Source organism: Galeopterus variegatus, unplaced genomic scaffold (genome assembly GCF_000696425.1).
Source record: "Galeopterus variegatus unplaced genomic scaffold, G_variegatus-3.0.2 Scaffold7763, whole genome shotgun sequence".
Classification (NCBI taxonomy): domain Eukaryota; kingdom Metazoa; phylum Chordata; class Mammalia; order Dermoptera; family Cynocephalidae; genus Galeopterus; species Galeopterus variegatus.
In genome coordinates this window covers 15,045-26,546 of record NW_007733874.1, presented here as the reverse complement: position 1 = coordinate 26,546, position 11,502 = coordinate 15,045, and the positions used below count along the sequence as shown (strand labels likewise).

At 36.0% G+C, this 11,502-nt stretch overlaps 1 pseudogene; it reads left to right on the top strand.

Annotated features, from left to right (window-relative positions):
• The first annotated feature begins 1,118 nt into the window (after positions 1 to 1,118).
• On the top strand, positions 1,119 to 7,678 carry LOC103607837 (annotated as a pseudogene).
• Positions 7,679 to 11,502: the final 3,824 nt, after the last annotated feature.

Genomic DNA, 11,502 nt, shown 5'->3' with positions numbered 1-11,502 from the left:
TTTTCTAAAAGAGTACCTAATATATGAATCCATTTTTATAAATTTGTAAAACTGGCCAAACTATAGTGAAAGTCAGAATAATGGTGACCTTTGGGGAGCAATAGCTAGAGGACTCTGGGAAAGCTTTGGGAGGGCTGGCAACGTGCTAGTTCCTGAGCTGAGTCGTGGCTACATGGGTGTGCTCACTTTGCAAAAATCCATCAAAGTGTAGATGTGCTTATTTCTTTTGAAAACCTTTTATTTAAAAAAGGACCAAAAATCAGATTCATGGACCATGAAAATAAATGATGGAAATATTATAAAATATCTTTTAATTTAATCCTGAAAATCAGTAATTGTCCACACTGACTGGATTTAAAGGATACTTTATCAATTCTGTATTTACTCCTTTCTCTAAAATACACCCCAATCTTACTAAATGCTTAGGGAAATTAAATAAGCAACTGAAATTACAATAATTTAAACTATGGCAATTATGAAACAAGTGTGTGGAACTGAGGGGTTGGCGGAGTGAAGACCAGGGACTATTTAAGCAGTTACATCTGTTTGGTCTATTTACATGTCCACCAACAGAAAGTGGAAAATTTTATTTCAAATTGGAAGCAGAGTTTTCATAATTATTATTTACTGATTTTCTATTTAAACGCAAAACGTGGTAGGTGTGTAAGAGGTGTGGGAGTCTATGGTACTTACAGTTACTTTGGGATAGCTGCCTTGTAGCAAATTAGAATTATCTGCTGCCATCACACAGGCCAGAAACATGGGAACGAACCTCTTCCCTCTGCCTCATACCTCACCGTTCACTCAATCAACAACTCCTGTGTATTCTGCCTCTTAATGATCTCCACTATCACTTGTACTGTGTGATTAATGGTTGCAGTCATCTTTCTGTCAGACTATGCATAACCCCCTAATTATCCTCCTAACTATCTTGTTCAGTCCACACATTCTTCATACGTACTATGACTTCCTGAAACTGCAAATATTATCGTATTACTACCATGCTTAAATTATCCAGGAAGATTCTGGAAACATGATGGGGTAGCACTAGAAATCAGTCTCCTCATCTAGACAGCAATTGCACTGAGAGAATCTATCTGATGTACTATTTTGGAACTATGGAGTCTACTGAAGGCTTGCAATTTCCAAGGGAAGGCTTGGATGGTAAACTGTGATTAATGGTGGTCAATTTCAACTCTTAGCTCTGTAGCATCTACCTACCTTCCACCGTCACTCTCATGGGAGGCACGTGCACAAGTTGCCCATGCAGCTTGTAAGCAGCGTGTGTGAGCCAGGGTTCAACCAGTGGTTAGCAGTGGTGGGAGAGAGGAAGGAGAGTTAACCAGAGTTTTTATTCCACCCTCTTCTGTCTGTGTAGTAACGAAGGAGAGGAAGGTCTCTCCACATAGCTCTCTGTCCACAGTAACTATTCCCAGCTTCCAATACTAAGAGCCTCAAGGTACTGCACTCTTCCTTGTGGTTTTCTATTCTTTTGTAAATAATCCTTCTATTAATGCAAATGACACAACTGGAACATGCCATCTATTTCCTGGCAGGACACCAACTGATAAATTCACTTTTTTAATTATTCAGAAGCTATCTACAATGCTATTGAAATTTGTTCATATATAATTTAATTGGCTTTACAATATTTCATGGGATTTATATTTATGCTCCTATATTCCCCCTTTGGGACATTTAACTAGTTTCCAATTTTTCAAATCATAAATGATTGAATGATCAACATATTTGTGCCTACAACTTGTACTTAGGCTAGTTTCCTTCAATTTAATTCTCACATTAAAATCACCAGTTAAAGAGTATGAATAATTTAAAGATACTTAACTCATTATGCCAAATTGCTTTTCCAAAGTGTTGTGCTAATTTATTCTTCTAACAAACAGTATTAGAGCACTGCTTTTCCAGTACTGGCAGTTTAGAACATTGCTTTTAATAGCGATGAATTTTATAGAGCTTTCACTTTTTGTGTCTACTATGTAGTAAAAATATAGCACTCATGTATAACCCTGTCTTATGTATAAATTATTTTGTCTCCCCATGTAAATGAATAAATAAGCTTCTTGAATGCATATGTAGATAACAAGTGCCTTCCTAATGGGAGGAGGGGGCATGAGCTAATTGAGCACACGACTTGGTTAAATCATGTCTTATCTTTTCAATGTCATCAAACTAACAAGAAATGATTTATTCTTTTAACTACTCACAAATATTTAATCTTTATTATGGGTCAAGTTCCTTCTAGTCATCAGGGATATAGTAGTCATTAAAACAGATAAAACCCTGGTTATAGAGAGATGATAAATGAACTAAGAAAATAATACAATATCAGCATGCTCTAAATTCTAAAAAGAAAAATAAGAGTTATATATATGGCATGACTGAGGGTGATGTTTGAGATAGAGTAATCAAATCAGCCTCTGTCATGACATGATATTTCAGAAGAGACCTGGTAGAAGTTAATGAATGAGCCATACAAGTCTTAGAGACTTGCTGTTTTCCAGGCAGATGGTGCAGCAAGTACAAAGGCACTGAGGTATGCGTGGTATATTCAAGAAACATTAAGAAGCCTAGAAGGCTGGAATTTGGTGTGTGAAAATCAAGAGGAGGATGTGAATTAAGAGTGGAAGCTAGCTAGAGTCTGGACTCTACAGGGTCTTATACTAGTGTATAAATATTTGTCTGTTGTAGGTATGTAGGGAAGATTTCAGAAGAGACCTGGTAGAAGTTAATGAATGAGCCATACAAGTCTTAGAGACTTGCTGTTTTCCAGGCAGATGGTGCAGCAAGTACAAAGGCACTGAGGTATGCGTGGTATATTCAAGAAACATTAAGAAGCCTAGATGGCTGGAATTTGGTGTGTGAAAATCAAGAGGAGGATGTGAATTAAGAGTGGAAGCTAGCTAGAGTCCGGACTCTACAGGGTCTTATACTAGTGTATAAATATTTGTCTGTTGTAGGTATGTAGGGAAGTCATTGAAGGATTTTGAGCTGATAAATTACAATATACATTTGCAAAGGTTTATTTTGCAACAATAGAGAATAGGCCATCAGCAAGAAGGGTACTAAACAGTTAAATGCAGTTGCAATGGAGATTTGAGCTAGGGTGTTATGGTAGAGATGGTAAAAACAAAACAAGACTGTAACAGTTAGGATGTAATTGACATAGAGATAAAATGATTTGCCCATGGATTTGATATATAAAGTAATAAAAATGAGTTAAAGATACATTTGATTTTTTGGAATGTGCAATTTGGTGAACAGAGATGCATTTACCAAGAAAAATTAGCGATATATGTCATTCAAGAGTTCAACTGGATTTAAAGACATAATTGTGAAATTGAGAAGCACATATATGCTATTTAAATGCAGTGGTGTAAATGAGATCTCTTAGGATATACACACGGGGATAGAAGAGAAAAGGATCAGGACTGAGCCTTTGAGTGCTCTAACACTTAGAGCCAGGAAAATTGAGAAGGACCCAGTTAAGTAGTATTAGAAAAGGCTAGTAAAATAGAAAAAACAAAACAGAAAAGAGTGCTATCCCAGCAGCCGAAAATTCTGTTGTTTCAAGAAGGAGAACATGATCAATTCTGTTAAATGCTGCTGATAATTAAAATGGGGGGGAAAAATCACCACTGGGCTTAGCAATGTGGAGGGCCTTTTTTTTTAAAATTGACAAATAATAATTGTTTATATTTCTGGAGTACAATGTGATGTTTTGATATATGTATACATTGTAGAGTGAGTGAATCAAGATAATTAACATGTCCATCACCTCACTTAATTATCATACATTTTTTGTGGTGAGAATGAAATAGGAGGTGGTAAGTTTCCATGGGTTCAGGTTTCAGGACATGCCTCGGGTTTCAAGCCACTGCCTGAGGTCTCAGGACCCTCCTATAAGCCCTCCCCTAGAGGAGAGTCACTGTTGCTAGTTAGATCTATTTTCAGCACCAACACAGGGAAATTAAGACCTCAGGGGGGTGATTTATGCAAATCCAGTGACTGGGCATGCTCAGTAGAAAGGGGTTATGTAATCCTAATAACTGAGTGTGTTCAGTAAAGTTTAATTTATATTCATTAGATAGGATGAATATGTATTAGACAGTGAAACTATGAAAGTGGAATCCCAGCAGAAGGTGTGGTTATTGCTCACTCACCTGAAGCCAGTCCGTACTTTTCTTTTTGTATAAAACTTGCCTTTAGCAGGCTGCTCTTCACTCTGGGGACAGCCTGCTCTTTGTCTGTAAATGTGTGTCTCTTACTTTTGTATTAAACTTGGTGTGGGCCGTTCTCAGTCCTCAGAGCTAGGCTGCACGCTCTCTGTGAAATCTGTATGTCATTCGTTACATTAAACCTGTTCTCACTTTCTACTGTGACTCTGCCTTTGAATAATTCTTTCCTGTGGTGGAGTCAAGAACCTGGTAAGAAGAAGGGGTGGGTTGAGGCTGACTACTGGGCCTCCTCAGACCTTCTCCAGCATCAAGAACATTTAAAATCTACTCTTGTAGCAATTTTAAAATAGACAATGTGTTATTATTAACTATAGTCACCAAGCTGTACAATAGATCAATCAAACTTATTCCCCCTTACTAAAACTTTGTACCTTTGACTAAAACTTTGTACCTTTTTCCACCCCACTCTCCACACTTCCAGACTATTGTAACCAAAATTCTACTCCCCACTTCTATGAGTTTGACTTTTATAGATTCCACGTATAAGTGAAATCCTGCAGTGTTTGTCTTTCTGCACGTGGCTTATTTCACTTAGCATAATGGTCTCCACATTCATATGTTGTTGCAAATGACAGAATGTTCTTTTTAAAGGCTCTTTAATATTCCATTGTGTGTGTATATACTACATTTCCTTTATCCATTCATCCAACGATGGACACCTAGGTTGATTCCATATCCTGGCTATTGTGAATAATGCTGCAATGAACATGAAAGTGCAGGTATTTCTTTGAAATACTGACTTTAATTCCTTTGGCCATATACCCAGAAGTGAGATTGCTGGATCATATGGTAATTCTATTTTTAGTTTTTTGAGGAATCTTTATACTGTTTTCCATAATGGCTATATTCACTTACATTCCCACCAAGGTGTATCAGAGTTTCCTTTTCTTCTCATCCTCACCAACATCTGTTATCTCTCTCAAAAGAAGATATACAAATGGCCAATAGATATATGAAAAAATGTTTAACATTATTAATCATCAGGAAAGTACAAATTAAAACCAAAATGAGATATCACCTCAATACCCATATCAACCATTTGATAATGTCTATTAACAAAAAGTGGAGGTGTTTTATAACTTACATTAGAATGGTTTCAAATGAATAGTTGATGTAATCAACTGACCAAGATTCAAATGATTTGTTAGAATGGGAATTGAGAAGAAAAAATTTATATAACTTTCACATAATTTATGAAATGGGTTAGTATCAAAGGAAACTTTGGGGTCAAGAGAGAATGATTTTATGATGCAGAATATTATGGCTAATTTGAATGCTGATGTCAATGATCTAGTAAGGAAAGGAAAACTGATCATGCAAAAGAGAAATGGGCAATCACAGGAGTGAAGCCTTTGAGTAGAAGATATGTGGGGTAATCAAGTGGTCCCTGGAGCACAGGTAGTTTATCAGTTGTGACAGAAGAGAAGACAGCAAAGGGATATGGATAAAAGTGGTAGTAGATGTATTGGTGAAGAAATGGAAATTCTCTTCTGTTCAGCTATATTTTCACAGTAACTGAAAAAATGGGGTCATCAGCTAGTGGGAGAGAATTGAGAGAGAATTGCCTGGTAGAACGAGGACACACTTGAAGATTTTGTCTTGAACCTAATATGAAAAAAGTGAACAAGATTTTGTATTTTCCTCATTTAGAGACTTGGAAATAACCACAATATAAGTAAAGAATTGTGTGAGCTCAATGGAGGGAAAGAGAGAAAAGAGAATAAGGATGGATTAATGTAAACTAAACTGGATGAGGAAGACGGTGAGGGAATGACAATTCAAAGAAAGTAAAGTCAACTGTGGGAAAGGATCAAAACAGTTGCTAGAGTTGGGTAACTAGGAGAACCTGAGGTGAAAAATTAAGAGTTTACGTTTAGGGAATAGGAGGCTTGAGACTGAGATTTTGGAAATGATACAGTTATTTGTACTGATAAAGTCTAGGCTATGACATTAAAGTAGGTGGCTGAGGTGAGGAAAGAGGGACCTGCTCGAAGTTTGAAAGTTTGTGACTTGAAACGCAACTGGATAAATCATTTATAAATGGTGTGAAAACATAATTGACAAGATGTAAACAGCTTAACATACAAATTATAATGCTCCCCCTCCTGTAGGCCCAAGCTGTCTGCTCATACCTGCCCACCCAGCCACACATCCAGAGATTTTTTTACTGAGATTTTGACCCCTGGCATTGCCACTAAAATATGACTCGTATTTTTGAAGTTGAAGATCTCATCTTCACCAAGACAAAACATTATCACTGTTGGTCAGCTTGAGTAGATGAAGTTCCTGATGGAGCTATAAAGTCATACACAAACAACCTACCCATCTTCTTTAGGACTAAGGAACTTATTTTCTTACCAAGAAAATAAGAAAAAGTACAGCAAATCAAATAAATGGATAATTTTCAATGAAGGTTTGTGACAAAGAGATAACAATCCAAATGTGAAAATCTCAAATCCACAAACCTTAACTAAATAATTAAGTATATCATCTGATGTTGAAGTTGAAGAGAAAGAAACTAATGATTAAAAGGAAGATATTGACCATGAAGAAAAAGCCAGCAAAAAGGATGTGACTAAACTAATCAACAGAACCACTCTGGAAGATTCCAGAAGAGAACGGCAGAAAAACAAGTAGAAACAGAGGAGGCAGGAATAGTGAAAGCACTAACAGCATTTGTTAATCTAAAACTGAGTCCATAACAGGAAAGAACTGCAAAAATCTAGATTCCAAAACCCACGGTGGATCCAAAATGGTAAACAGCCTTGTCTTTCAGAGAGTGACATGGTCAGTGAAGAAGATAAAAGTAATAAAAAAGGTAAAGAGAAAAACAACCTACTAAGCTGTTTTAAAAGGATGGAGAGGGCCAGAAGGAGAGGATAAACCAAAAAAAGAGTCAGAAAAAAAAAAGAAGAAAAATTCTATCAAAAGGGACAAAATTAGCTGAAGCGAGAGTTATATCAACTTCCAATTTTGAAGAAGAAAGATATAATCAAGAAAGTGAAAGAAAAGAGAAAAGATAGAAGAAATTTTCTGGCTGTTCACAGAAGGAATGTTCTGGCAGGTCAACATGAGAAAGCAGCAGATATAAAACACAAGCAAGAGGAACAAATATAAACTGAGCAGGAGAATAAAGGTGAAGGAGCAAAGCAGAAGTTATCAAAGTGGAAAAGAAGTAAGAAGCATCAATGAATTCTCCACTTCAAAGGATACATGTTTAAATAAAAAATTCATTAAAATTGGTAACTTTGGTGGAAACAGATACATTGAGGCAACAGTACAGGCAACAAGCTCAGAAACACACAGAGATGATTAAAATACTACAGAAATACAGCACTTTGAAGTTAGGTCTTCATAGAAAAGTGTACAAGGTTAATAACAAGTTTAAGAACATATTTTTGGTTGGTGAGGAGATCGTGTGATCATACAGGTGCTGAATTAGTCCTTTCCTGAACGAGGAGAGCATGCGGAAGCCAATAAAACCAAAGGGCAGGGTAGAAAAAGGCCAAACAAAAATCTTGAAAAGAATCAAATACGTCCAAAGACTTTAAATGAAGGATCTGCTACTCCAGGCAATTATCAGCCACAATATAATGGAGATAAAAATTTAAAAAACAAAAACAAAAACAAAAAAATCCACAAGCATGAGGCCAACACCAAGGAAAAGCCATCCTTGAAAAATCTTGAAAGGAGTTAGCGCTAGGTAACGAGGACAACGTACCTGGAATGTAAAGAACATTTGAGAAGTTGGTGATGGTTTTCATTTAAAATATGTAGACTGTTGGAACTTTTAAATTTTTGTAAGTATAGATTTTGATATTTAAAACTTAAGGGAGAAAATCTTATCTTTGTTCAAAGGCAATTAAACATTATTGCTAATTGTACTTGTTCAGTATTAACAGCTGTATTATACACTAAATGTGGAGGAAATCCATTCTGAAAGTGTTGAACTGCTTGTCTAGACATAATGGTTGCAGCATCATAGGTTCAGTTGGTGTGTGTATGTTAATGTGTAACTGATAATAGGAAAAAAAGTTAATTAAAAAAATGCAACTTATTTAACTAATTCCTCTTTGCCGAATACCATGGGTTTTGTGCAGTTTGTATAAATTTTGGATTTACCAGTATATATTTTCACTGTTTCTGGGCTTAGTAGAAGCTGAGTATTTTTATGGTGGATGAATATTACTTCAATAAAAAATATTGATAATAATGTAAAAGGCAAAAATAGATTTAGTTTTCTCATGTCATTTCTTTCCTCATGTCCTATAAAAAATATACTTACTACTTATCATTATTTGGGTCAGTAAATTAGACATGATCTAAATGTTCAAACATACACTGAAGCTATGTATACCAGTCATAGTAAAATAAAATAACCAATTATTTTAATTTTCTTCAATATAGCAATATGTGAGAAAGTTATATTATGCTTTCTAAATGAATATGCTATACTTTTTAAAATTGATCCCTTAAATTTGACAAAGAGCCCAATTCTATAATTTTAAGAATTTTTAATGATTGGTATTCCAGTTACTTGTGTTTGAAAAGCCTCAAGCTGAGTGTATCCACTTAATTTTCTGTGTCAGACCAAATAATTGCTTTTCCCCCCTATTTTTCTAAATAAAAACAATAAAAGCATGACTGCTTACAACACAATTTATGTAGGTAGTTAAAATGATTGATTAGAAAATGAAATGTTCAAGATTAGCTGGGGTCGTGTGAAACAGGCGTATGGAAGATATTGCCCAGCCCCTGCTGTTAGATGACACTACATAACAGGGCTTTAACCAGGGAAAGTGATGTAAACCACTTCCAATCTGACTCACAAACTCAAGCAGTCTTCCAGATTCTCAGTCTTTATTCATTGACTAACTCAGTGCAGAAAATCTAGCAAAACTCCAAGACCTTAAGGGTCAGGAAAGCCATTAGTTGAAAGGAGGCTGGTTTCCTAAATATTTGTTCGGCTAGACATCTCCCCTATCCCACCAACAGGGATACATTGTATCAATGCGATACATTAAACTGTGAAATGATGGAGAATAATACTTTGTCATTTTAACCCACCAACATTTTTAGGTCATTGGTTATCACAGCCAGCATTTCTTACCTTGACTGAGCTAGATCTGACTATAAATCCTGGTTACACTTGTGTGCCATTAATCAAGAAACTTATCTTTTTAGAGTATTTTCTCATCTGTAAAACTGGGATAGTAATACCTATTTAAGAGATTATGAAAAATGAAATGTTTTCTATAATGCCTATCAAAGAGTAGGATTGACATGTGACATTTATTATTTCTAAATATTATTTGTAATTTAATCCTTTAATTATTACCATTTTTCTTACAACTGTAATTAACGTATTTCTAAAATCAATTATTCACTTGTCTGTCATAAGAAGCAAAATGTACTGAAAACATTTCAACGTCTATTAGCGATGCTGGTTTTTCCTAACCAACATCAATTGGCAATAAAGACTGCCGGGCTTCTCTGGGATTTATATTCTTGTGTAATGTCCATTCTGTAACCATTTCCTTCCAGTCATTTGTCTCTTATCCATTGATGTGGACTTGCATGACCTCCAAAGCAATGTTATGTTGCAGAATTAATTATTGAATTTGTTACTAAAATTACCTTCTCAAAAATTATCATTTTGCCCTCTCGAAAAAATTTTCCGCTGGCATTATCTATGCCACCTGACTCATCAGCAACATTAAAAACATTATATAGGGGCCGGCCCGGTGGCGCACTGCGCTAGTGCGCCGCTTGGGAAGCGCGGCAGCGCTCCCGCGGAGGGTTCGGATCCCACATACAGACCGGTTCCCGCTCACTGGCTGAGCGAGGCGCGGGGGCAATACCAAGGGTTGCGATCCTGTTGCCGGTCCCGGTCCGGTACGGGGGTGACACTGAGGGTTGCGATCCGTTGCCAGACACGGAAAAAAGACAAAAAAAAAAAAAAATTATATACTTATGCATTTTAAACAAAAGGACTATGACAAAAGGACTATAACAAAAGGACTGTGAATATCACATATTCGTTCTTCTTTACATCAATTCTTCAATTTCAGTGTTAAGAGAGAGATTTCAGGTACCCAGCCCATCCTCCCACCTAACAAAGAAGCCCTCTGGACTTCTCTGTCAAGAGTCATGCAGTCTCTTGTTAAACACTGCTAGTGATGGAAAAGCTCACAAGGTCACCTATTGTGTTGTTTAAAAGTATTATCTGTCTAGGGAGAAGAAATCTAAATATTTCAATATATACTTCCCTGAAAAATCCACCATTTGGCCTTTGTTGTAATCTCTGGAGCAAATAAAGCAGGTCTAGTCCCTATTACCTTCATGCATTTTTAAAGTGCTGCTGAAGGTGGAATTTGTTATAGGAATACATATACATTTAATATAACCTGAGGCAGGAATCCAGCAGGAAATAGCTGATGCCAGCAATTGAAAAGTTACCAAAAAACTGAACAACTTCTTTCTGTACATCAACTTCATTTTTTCCTATATTCTAACTAGAATTCTCTCCTCAGCCTACTTGGCAGCAAAGAAAGGCTACCACGTTCGGAGAAAGAATCTGATTGCCACCTCTCAGATGTCACCATCTTCTTGAATTAACTGTGGTCAACTGGACCACAGGGTGATGGAGTTATATTTTTGTAAGTAAGAAAGAGTTAAAGCGGGACTCTTTCCAAGCTTTGCAAATACTATAAAAGAGGATTATAATGCCTTTAGAGCATGAAGTCATTAAATTCAGCCATTTCACTTTCCTAACATTCCCAGTCTTACCTTCTTTAGCTATCTCACATATTCTTGACAATACACAGGTTCAAAACACCTTACCAACTGGGTACCTACTTCTAGAAACTCAATAGTTGGCCAGTGTTTCTGAAACGATGCTCTCACAACTAGGGAGGAAATGTTCTCCATCTCAATTTGATACCAATAATATATTAAAATATGATCATACATATTTTATCCCAAAATTATTTTATAATATTCTATGTTAAAAGTACCATTTTAAGTGACTAGTTATTATTACTCTATTCAGATGTAGGCATGATCTACTGGTTTCTTCTACCATTTATTTATATCTTAGTTTTGGACATTTAAGTGGTTTACAGGTTTTTTTTACATTTAAATATATGCCACATGGATATATTTGCATATAAATGTCTCTTTGGATGGTATTTCTTTAGGAGAGATTTCTTTAAAATATCTGGCCTAATGCGCATTGTTAAATTGA